Below are 11,227 nucleotides of genomic sequence, written 5' to 3'. Positions count from 1 at the left end.
TTCACTCACACACATTAATTATTCAAGATTAATTGTATAATTGTGTTATACTCGAAGAGAATAATATATTCTTTTTTTTGTTTTTTGCTAATATTTCTAGAAATTTAAATTATATTTTAATTAGTAATACTAGAAATATGACATTACTCCCTTTATCTTTCCACTCCATCGACCTTTAACCACAAAAATTGAATAGCATCAATCCCGTTATAAACAATCCTCCTGAATGATTCTAAGAGGAAAAGTATGATGTACAGGGGCAAGACACCACTAAAATCGAAAGCATTGTGACGATGTCATAATAAATAAATGGCTCGTATTCTAATTAAAATTGTAATGAGATTGATTTAATCGCATGTACTTTATGTCAACATATTTATTAATTATAAATTAATTTACAGTAGAGCGTCGATTATCCGAAAGTCAATCATCCGAAAAAATTCCAGTCGGCAAATTTAAATTTTCGCCAGTGCTGAGGCGCTGCAATCTTTGGCTATGTCTTGGGCTACTCAAATATTTTACGTTTTTGATACTAAATTAACTTCTGGAGTATAATTTTTTATTGTTTTTATATTTTTCAATCTATTTATTTTGTTCGTACAAAATAAGAAAATAATTTTTAACGATACAATAGTCTTCGTTAAGATTAACATCGACGAAAATTCAAAGCGAAGCGACACGCAACGGAGAAAAATGTCAAGATGGGATAAATTAATATATTTTTTCGTACATAATCGGTTATCCGAAACATCGATCTTCCGAACAACCCCAGTCCCCAATCGATTCGGATAATCGACGCTCTACTGTATTTAATTTTCATTTTTTATTGTAGTTTATTACGATATTTTATTGTTGTAAATATGAATATATTAGATAATAGAAACAAATATATATATATATTCTTTCTACAAATCATACAGTAAAATTTCCATGACAATTGCACAAAATTATATTGAAGATTAAAACATATAATTTAATTTTGAATAGAAATTCTTTCTGAATTGATTATAAATTATGTACAATTCTTCTATATTATTAGGCTCTTTCCGCTGATGTCTTATACAATACAATTATTTCTAAGTACATTCTTTGGGTATATTCTATACTCTGTAGTAGGGATGATAAGCGAATTTCTTTCTCCCACTCTATATTGTATTTTTTTTACATGGCACCATTCTTATGTATGGAATATAAATTGGGTAGAAAGTAGAGAGATTTCGTATCACACTGCACATTGCAGTAATATTGATTATAACATTTCTTAAATGTCCAACTGCGGATATAAAAACGATATCGAAATCAAAATATAAAAATATTTTTAAAATATCGTCCAGAGCTGAGAAAATCTAAAGATTTGTTAATTGATTCAAATGGTAAGAAGTTGCTTTCTTTGTGTGAGGATTTAAATCTGACTTGCAGTAATTTTCTGTAGCTAACATTTCCCTCTCTCTCTCTTCGGCTTCTCTCTTTCCCTTCTCTCTCTTTTCTTTCCTCTCACTTTCCCTCGTTCTTTCTCCTTTCTTTCTCTCTTTCTTCCTACCTCTCTGTCTTTCTTTCTTTCTTTCTTTTTTCTCTTTGCTTTCTTCTCACATTTTCTTTCTTTTTCTCTTTCTCTCTTCCTCTCTCTCCTTCCTCTGTTTTTCCCTTCCTGTCTTTTTTCTTTTCCTTCCTCTCTCTTCCTTCCCTTCCTCTCTCTTTCTTCCTTCCCTTCCTCTCTCTTTCTTCCTTCCCTTCCTCTCTCTTTTTAGACTTTCCCTTCTCACTTTTTCTTTTTTCCTTTCTCTCTTTCTCTGTCTCATTTCAATTCAAGGATGACATTTGCTTTCTAAATATACAGGCTTAAAAAAGAAATTGAAGATCTGACTGCTTTCTACGTCAACTTTATTATCTGAGAAGAATTCACAGGTCAAAAGGGTGGGATATGAGAACAAATAACAAACAGAGATTATCGTAACAGTTTCTTTAATAAATAACACAAAAGCAAAATAAATATAATGGTTTGATCGTATGGAGAAAATATTTTCCCAAAATCTGCTTAAACTAGACTTACGTACAGTATTAGAATTGAAGAAGAAAATGAAAAGAAAATTTCGTAAAATAAAATGGACGAAAATTATAAGTAATTATCGACTAAAATTCTACACATAATTCGTATAATAAATAATTAAGATACTAAAATATATGGGAAACATCAAGAGAGAGAAACAGAGAGATTATTATTATTAAAAGTTGTAATTTGTATAAATTATGCGATAATACGCGGTTATTTCAAAACATTTTCTTCTGAAAATCAGTTTTATTTCTGACCAATGTAGTTATTATAAGGAGAAAATNTTACATGGCACCATTCTTATGTATGGAATATAAATTGGGTAGAAAGTAGAGAGATTTCGTATCACACTGCACATTGCAGTAATATTGATTATAACATTTCTTAAATGTCCAACTGCGGATATAAAAACGATATCGAAATCAAAATATAAAAATATTTTTAAAATATCATAAAAATAAATTTTTTCCTCAATACATTGTAGACATATATCCTACAAGTGTATTTTTATCTTCTGATAAATGTACCAGTAAAATTTCATATAAGAAAAACTTACATCAAAAGAACTTTTTTTATTTAATCCAAGTTTGTCTGTTTAGTTTTTCTTTAACTTATCTAATTAATTATCTTATCGTTTTCGGCAATTAATTATTTTCGTCACAATTTGTTATTTTAATGAATTTTTCGAACCTTCAGGCATTTTAATGAATATATGACATTACTGTTATGAAAAAATATAATAAATGAAATTAGTTTGCACTTAGGAGAAAAATACTTTTTAACAGAAAATTTCTTGGAAAATTCTTAATATTTCATTAAAATAAAACAAAAATATTGAGTCTCGAGAAATAAGCCCACCAGCGATCATTAGTGTCTGTACAGATTTCAAAGCAGGTTGCTTACCAGACCATACTTTCCAGCATAACAATTAACAAATAGCCTTGTTTATTAAACCTTTCTTCTCAAAATTGTCTTTAATTTTCTCGCATTTCGAGCCTTGAGATCTTGCATATTACAACAAACACTCGTTCTACCGTGTTCATCATCTGTCTCAATGGAAAATTCAACAATTACACAAAATTTAATATAAACTTTATATAATTTATTATAACATATTAATAAATATAGTCAATCACCAATTTGCATAATACACGGTTTACGTAAATTCAAATTTATGCAAGAATTTTCGCATAAAAAGTTTATTTAGTATATTACTACAAAATAATTAAATTCGCTTCATAAACGTATAACATCGATCCTGATGACGAGGATAATGACGTATATATGTACCAACACATTAAATGTAATATAATTTATGTTTTATTTATTTATTTTTGTTTTATTTACAGCTAGTTTACACTAGTAACCATTTCATATTTATTACTAATAGTCAGGTTATGACTTATGTAAAACTCTATTTATGTAGAGATTTCAGGAATGAAGCACATGGTTATCTTTACAATCTAAACCTTATAAGCTCTAGTCCTGTTCTATATATAAATTTATAATTTTTAAACCTCCTTTACACAAATTCCTTCTTCAAAATCCCTTCTATCTTCCTACCTCTTCGACTTTTAACCCCCAAAATTTAACAGCATCAACGCTCTTATTATACAAAACCCCCTGCAAAATGTCAGAAATTTTCGAAAAAAGCCACGGGAGTTATTAAGCTTTAAATAAGAGCGAACAAAATCGTTTCACCCCAAACACACACTAACATCTATAGCCTACATACAAAAAAATCCAAACGTTTCAAGCTCTTCTCAATTTAATAATTTAAAAATCTTGGGGAAGGTCATTCTTTTACCCATTGCCATACATTCCATATATTATATACAATATAATAGCGGAAAAAGTTGAAATTTTGTTAATAGAAGTCAAGTTTAATTCAAACTCAGAATTAATTAAAAATTATAACAAGCAAATTATTGTGATTCGTCACAATACTGAACTGAAATTTTTAATCATAATCGTATTTTTAATTTATTTCATTTAAAATATACGCTCTCCACCGCAAATTACAAATTGCTTGCCCCTGTAAATCATACTTTTCCTTTAACAATAGAGTCGTGCTGGTCATCTCTCTAACACCTTTCAGGGGAAATTGTTTGAATTGAAATAACGTTAATTCCGGTTTTGATCGGAAGTTTTTATATAGTTAATTAGGGCCTCCTCTTTCAATGCTTTTCACATCTGGTCTGAATTTTTATGTATCTAACTCCGTTCTCGAGATTTAGGAAAAAACAGATAACAGATGGACCGCAGTAGAAATTTATAGGTCTACGATTTTTTCAAATTGCAGTCCAGAAATCGAATTGTTTTCATTAAAAAGCATATAACAGAATTTATTATTACTGAGATTAGCGGCTAAACTCTTTTTAAATTCTTTTTTTATTGTAATAAAATTAATGACAATTTTTAAGCGAGTATAAAAAAGTTAATAAACGTCATTAAAACTTTGCAGAAAATATTACCGTAATAATTAACGATTATATTCTAATACATTTTTTATGTTATTTTTAATAACACGAGGAAAATTTTTCATTTTAATGAAAAAAAACAAAATTAAAGTTAATTTTTATGCATGATAAAACATATTTACGAATATATTTTTTTTAAAAAAAGAGGCGAAAATTAAGAATGTTTCATCCTTTTTATAATCAAAATAATAAAATTTTAAAGAGATTTTTAAAATAATTTCTTTTTCGACTAAGTAATTATAAAAGAAAAGATAATTTAAAGGGAATGTTCAAAAGAAATTTCTTTATGATTATTTTTATTTCTTGTTCAAATTAAATATTAAAAATAAAAAGAAAAATATCCCTAACGATTGCATTTTCCAATTCACTTTGACAATGAAGAAATTCTTTGGCAATTTTTAGTAAAACATACAAACAAAAAATTGTATTATATAAATGTCTACTAATAAAAATAATCTCTTAGATGAAAATCTAATGAGGTTTTTTGCTTTTATTTTCAAATTTAAAGATTTTTATTCGTAATTTTTATTGTATTTTTAATATAGGTTGTTTTTTTGTATACTTCACAATTATAATTACATGCGCCTGCTATATTAAACTTATAATTTCCAATTTTTATATTGATATTATTTTTAAGAATTTGATATTTAATTATTTAGTTTGTTTTCTTTTTATATAAATCGAATTTTAAAAATGTAAAAAACTGTAAAATAAGAAGAAATTTCAATATATAGTAGACCCTTATACCGAGTAATCAAAGGTTTGTTTGTTTTATTAAGTTATGGCAGCGCAACACTTAGGCGATCTGCCAAGGGGAATGCCTTCCGTGAGGTCTTTTTAAGAGTGGCTGGTGCTTATTCAAGCGCTACAGACGTGGAAAAAACCCGGAATATTCCGCGTGGCCAGCCCATCCTGGCTAGGTGCTTACCCACACCCGAACTACCAGTGTTCAGAGAACGAAACCGCTTAGCCACTGGTGGGCCACTACTCAAAGGTAACCAAAGTATTTCGAAAATATACGTTGCTCTGAATCTTACCTTTCTATACTTTGTATTGTATTTATTCTGTGTGTATACAACAGTTTTTATACATACAGTAGGCATATATATGCGTATAAATTATCACACTCCCTTACTCGGATTCTTCTAATATCTGGATCATACTTTCTACATTATTTCGGATGCGGGAGAGTGTACTGTACTTTTACTTATTAATTTTTGAAATATTATATAGAATATCCCTTAACTGGTTTCTTGGGAGCCGCGCGGCCCCCACGCGTCATATTTTTACGATTTTCTAAAAATCTAAATATCGTGCGCAGCTGCCATTTTATGTAATCTCATTACGTCGCGACTCTTAGCGAGTGCCAAATGTTTGGCCCTGTAGCACTTACAAGGATGAAGCTACGTACCTTCTGGGGGCCACGCAGCCCCCACGATACCAGTTACGTTGGTTTTTTGTGGAAATGTGTTTTTATGTTTTTTTTTTATTTTTACAATTAGTTTGCAAAGATATCTCAATCTTGCATCAAAAATTCAAAATGACTACCAAAGAATCATTTGAACTGCTAATAGATGATAATATTATACAAATTGCTAGATCAAGCCGAAATCTTCTGAAAAGAGTATGTTGTCATTTTGTGCTGGAAAAAAAGATGGTAAATATGATACTAAGTGCAACAGTTGTTTGAAATTTATTTGCAAAGTGCATAGTACTACAAAAATACTATGTGATAACTCTCAAGACTGAACTACGTAATTGCGTTAAAATGTTCCTGAGTCTTAATAGAAGTGATTATATTACCTGTGGTTTTTTAACAAATGATAGTTAGAGGCTATAAGAAATACTTTTTTATAAGATTAGTTTCCTAAGAATAAGAAAAAAAAATATCTTTAGTAACAACTTACAATAGGGTAGATTTTTGTATTGTTCAAAAAAGCATACACCAAAAGTTGTAGCAATTTTGTGATCTCTTGTAATAATTAAGTAAAGAAAATTATATAAATAAATAAAAGTTGATTATACTAAATAAGGGTTCCATTTAGCATTTTGAACTGTCACATTGTTAAACTTGCTCTCTAAAGGCAAATTTTGCTTGGGGGCCGCGCAGCCCCCATGATACCAGTGACGTTTAAAAAATTTACGATATCAGTTAAGGGATATACAAAAGATTATGACAATGGGTTAATAGTAAAAAAATGCTTTTATTCTGATCTACAGGGTATTTAGGCCATGCTTGTAAATGTAATAAAACAGTAACACTACTTTAATTATGATCTGATTTAATTACTAGTGAAATTATCTTGATGGCCAAACAGTAATGACATTAACCTGCTACTTTGGAGGATCCGGGATCGTATCTAAGTAAATAAACCAGGAATTTTTGTGGGCATTAAGACCTAAATATGTTGTGTCCTGTTCCTCATCACTGGCTCTCATTGTGGGCCTATTGTATGGACCATATTGTGGGCTTGCTTATCATGGGTTCGACTATTCTAGTTCCAAGTTCTTAAGCCACAATGGGCTGGCTCTATCAAGGGTGAAACAATAACGCCATGTCCCACAGGATGGAGAGATACAAAAAGCAACGAAAAAAATTACCAGTAAAAATTTTATTTTTTGTATCGATTAGGATTTGTTTCAAATTATTTCTAATTATTTTAATAAATGTTTATATATATATAAAACGATTTATCATAAATTAATAAATATATTTAATTAATTCGTATATATTTTTTAAATCTTATTTAATATATGACCACGTAGACGTTACAATATTTATGTCACTTTAATGTTTTCCAAACACCATAAATAGTCGTCCTATCATGTCATGGCATTTTAAGATTTTTGATAAATGTTACTAGGTTTTCATCGAATAAATAAAATATAGTTTAATATGTGTGTATCTTATATTATCTCCTGCCAAAATTTATTTAACATAGATATAAACATGACAGCGAGTAGAACATTTGGCCGGAGCTTGATATTTATGTCTTTTCAAAAATATTTGTTATAAATGATTTCCATTGCATTTCTTGTATAGTAATGTGAAACATTTTTGGTTTATTTACAAAATATCACAATACAGAAAGATAAAAATAGAAGTTGAATTTTTATACTCCTATTCTACCATAGAAAATCTATTAAAACTCGAGTAATTATTTATCAAATTGAGAGCATTGTGATGATGGTCACTATGCTCTCAATTTTAGTAGTGTCTTACCCCTGTATATCATACTCTTCCTGTTAACAAGAGAGTCATGCCGGTCATCTATCGAACCCGTTCAGGAGAAAATATTTAAATTGAAATAACGTGACTTTCGATCCAAATAGGAAGTTTTTATATAGTTAATCCGGGCCTTCATCTTTTAATCTTTCCATATTTGGACTCGACATTGATCTATCTAACTCCGTTCTTGAGAATATTTGAAAATTGCAACCCAATTAGAAAAGTCGATCTTTCTGTTTAGGCTCTACTTTAATCACAAATATAAAAAAAAATTGTTTTAAAGTTTTCTGGCATCAGATTTGCTTTAAAATTGCTTGTAAAATTGAAAATAATTTCTTTTTCGAAATTTAGAAAATATGAGCTCTAATGAAAAGCTGTCTTATAAATTTCCTAATAGATAATAAATAACTTAATAAGTGTTATACCAGTCGACCCCCCTATAACATTGTTGATAATTACGTTTTATATGAATTCCATGTTGTACGAGTCACTTAGATTTTACAAATACGTGAACCGTTCACAGCCCGGCACGCGTATTTGTAAAATCTAAGTGACTCGTACAACATGGAATTCATATAAAACGTAATTATCAACAGTGTTATAGGGGGGTCGACTGGTATAACACTTATTAAGTTATTTATTATCTATTAGGAAATTTATAAGACAGCTTTTCATTAGAGCTCATATTTTCTAAATTTCAAAAAAGAAATTATTTTCAATTTTACAAGCAATTTTAAAGCAAATCTGATGCCAGAAAACTTTAAAACAATTTTTTTTTATATTTGTGATTAAAGTAGAGCCTAAACAGAAAGATCGACTTTTCTAATTGGGTTGCAATTTTCAAATATTCTCAAGAACGGAGTTAGATAGATCAATGTCGAGTCCAAATATGGAAAGATTAAAAGATGAAGGCCCGGATTAACTATATAAAAACTTCCTATTTGGATCGAAAGTCACGTTATTTCAATTTAAATATTTTCTCCTGAACGGGTTCGATAGATGACCGGCATGACTCTCTTGTTAACAGGAAGAGTATGATATACAGGGGTAAGACACTACTAAAATTGAGAGCATAGTGACCATCATCACAATGCTCTCAATTTGATAAATAATTACTCGAGTTTTAATAGATTTTCTATGGTAGAATAGGAGTATAAAAATTCAACTTCTATTTTTATCTTTCTGTATTGTGATATTTTGTAAATAAACCAAAAATGTTTCACATTACTATACAAGAAATGCAATGGAAATCATTTATAACAAATATTTTTGAAAAGACATAAATATCAAGCTCCGGCCAAATGTTCTACTCGCTGTCATGTTTATATCTATGTTAAATAAATTTTGGCAGGAGATAATATAAGATACACACATATTAAACTATATTTTATTTATTCGATGAAAACCTAGTAACATTTATCAAAAATCTTAAAATNAATTTGTTTCCTTTTTTTTTTCTTAACCTTGTATTATAATTGAAATCTAACAGATGTAATCACCTAACTCTAAATTTCGTAGCTTTACATGATGTATTATTGCATTTGTAATTGTAACCATATCTGACTGTAATCTGTATGTCACACTGAATGCTAATCCATTGTCGCGATCTTACCCGGTTGTGTACCTACGGTACCGGGAATGTACCTTTTGGTATTTTACAATAAAAATAACCGAACTGAAAAAAACTGAACTGTACTAATTTTAATATTAAAAATTCTTTAAAAAACCTGTTTTATTTGTCATACAAAAATGCTGTTGAATCGAGTAATTTTATCCTTTTCTGTGCAGAAAATGTACAACTAAGCCTCTGAAGTTAAGTGAAAAACTTATTTTAAAATTTATCAAAAGCACTGAAAATTTTGACGTTGGTACAACTTCTAAATTATAAAACAGAATTCTTCAATTTAAAAAAATAATATAAAATTTTTATTTCTACTAAAATCGTAAACGAAAAAACACACAATCCAAACTGGAGATAAGCTAACGCTTTATAAAACAACCAAAGAAAAAAAAATAAGAAAGAGATATAAAGTTGAAATCTTGTTAAATTTACCAGAAAAACTTGAAAATCTTTCCAGTATCAAATTTAAACTAATTATGATTAAATAATAAAATAGAAAAAAATGCAATATTTATTTTAATTTTAATAAAAAAAATTATATCTCAAACAACTTCATTTATATTAAAGAATTCAATTATTTTTTTTTAACGTATGTTATCATTTTTACCAACGATTTAGATACAGATATAATAAGGAAGGAATAGATAAAAAATAAATAAATAAGTAAAATTCCAACTAAAGAAATTTTTAACATTATTAAAAGTAGAATTATTGTAGAAAAATCTAAATTTCAATTGTATATTCTCAAATTATACTTCTTAATGTTTGTAAACTTAAATGAAAATTTTATAAATTCTTGTAGTAAATTTATATTTTATCTCTATGAAAAACCATTTAATTTTATAAGGTCAGCATTAAGTAATATTTTAACACATTTACAAAAGAATTATCAAATACAAACAGATTAATCTTAAAAACACCATTTATTAATTGGGCTGCAATTTGAAAAAAAATTGTAGACCTTCTGTTTCGTCCGTCAGTCTGTGTTTTCCTAATCTCAAGAATGTAGTGAAATAGATGAAATTCGAGACCAAATTTTAAACAAAAGTCGCGTTATTTTAATTCAAAACTTCCCCTGAAAGCAGTTAATAGCTTACCTGCATGACTCTATTGTTAAAGGAAAAGTATGATGTACAGGGGTAAGACGATGCTAATTTGAGGTGGAGAGCATATATTTTAAACGAAATAAATTAAAAATACGATTAAAAATAGCAGCTTAGAATCGTGACGATGTCACAGTAAATAATTGCTCGTTTTGATTATTTTTTATACAAATGTAAGAAAATTGTCTTTGTTATTTTTATTGTAAATTCTAATAACAAAATTTAATATTTTAAATTGAAATTATTCTGATTGATAAGTCCAAGAAGAATTTCAGAAATAATCGAATATTTTCTTTAGAAAATCGATTGGAGATTTTACTCAAATGTCAAAAGCATAAGCGAAAACAAAAACTTCTTACCTTTTGATTTTATAAAATCAAATATTTGAAATTGAAATTCAATAATTTTATCTTATTTAAATTTTTATTCGATGTGAATTTGTTAAGTAAATATTTTTATCAATGGTTAGAATATTTATACAACATTAAACAAATGTATTTATTTACAGTAATTGAAAAATTTATATGGATATTTTATTATATTTATAAACATTATATTTATAATATTTGGAAAATAAGGTATATACATCTTATTTCTCTCTTTATCCTTATATCCCATCTATACATGTAGGGAAAATTAAGGGAGAACACTATGTTTTTTAGCCAGTGAATGGTGCAAACAGGCTGGAACTGCAATAACTTTATATCAGATCCTACAGTGCATGTTTGCATTGTGGAGATGACT

Source organism: Centruroides sculpturatus, unplaced genomic scaffold (genome assembly GCF_000671375.1).
Source record: "Centruroides sculpturatus isolate CEXI.00-Female unplaced genomic scaffold, Cexi_2.0 scaffold84, whole genome shotgun sequence".
Taxonomy (NCBI): Eukaryota; Metazoa; Arthropoda; class Arachnida; order Scorpiones; family Buthidae; genus Centruroides; species Centruroides sculpturatus.
Note: the sequence above shows the minus strand (reverse complement) of the source record.